Below are 894 nucleotides of genomic sequence, written 5' to 3' on the forward strand. Positions count from 1 at the left end.
AACAACAACATTTATTACATTCTAGGGCATTTTGCTACCAACTTAACTTTAGTAACATACAAAATATTCTGTATCTATAGCAATCCTCTCCCTCCTTTTGTTGTCGTTGTCACTAATTATATCTTTATATTTCATGTGCACTGTCCTGCAATTATATCCTTGCTTCTTATACATGTCTTTTTAAAAGACATGAAGGACAAAACATTTACACTTATCAAGCATGAATACCTTATAACTAGCCCATATACTTATCCACGCATGTAACATTTTTAGAGATCTTTCCTTTTATATATAACTTTGAACTACTTTCTAGTGTTTTTCCCCTCCATCCACCGAACTCCAATTAGTAGTTTTTTTTTGTTTTTGTTTTTTTTTCCTTTTGAAGGCCCATTTAGTGGATATTACCTATTTTATCTCTGTTTGTCTGGAAATGTCTCAATTTCACCCTCACTCTTGAAGAATAGTTTCTCTGGATATGGTATTCTAGGTTGACAGATTCTTTTTTTTATCTTTTCAGCACTTTAAATATATCATTCTATTTCTTTCTGGTGTTAAATTCTTTTTGAGGAGAAATTGCCATTTAATTGTATTGGGAATGATTTTATGTGACTGTTGTTGCTTTCTGGATTCTCTCTATATCTTTACTTTTGAGATCCTAACTGTCATATATGGATGTAGTTGTCTTTGAGTTTATCCTGTTGGGGTTCTTAGAGCTTCTTGTATTTGTAGATTCCTGTAGTTTGTTAGATTAAGGCATTTTCCTGCCTTTATTTCTTCAAATATGTTTTCTGACCTTCTCTCTATTATCCCATTCTGAAATTCCCTTGATGCATATATTACGTCCCTTGTTGTCTCATAATTTCATGAAACTGATCTCTGGATTCTTGATTCTTC

This window comes from Orycteropus afer, unplaced genomic scaffold (genome assembly GCF_000298275.1).
Source record: "Orycteropus afer afer isolate SDZICR_OR568_19922 unplaced genomic scaffold, OryAfe1.0 scaffold00817, whole genome shotgun sequence".
Taxonomy (NCBI): domain Eukaryota; kingdom Metazoa; phylum Chordata; class Mammalia; order Tubulidentata; family Orycteropodidae; genus Orycteropus; species Orycteropus afer.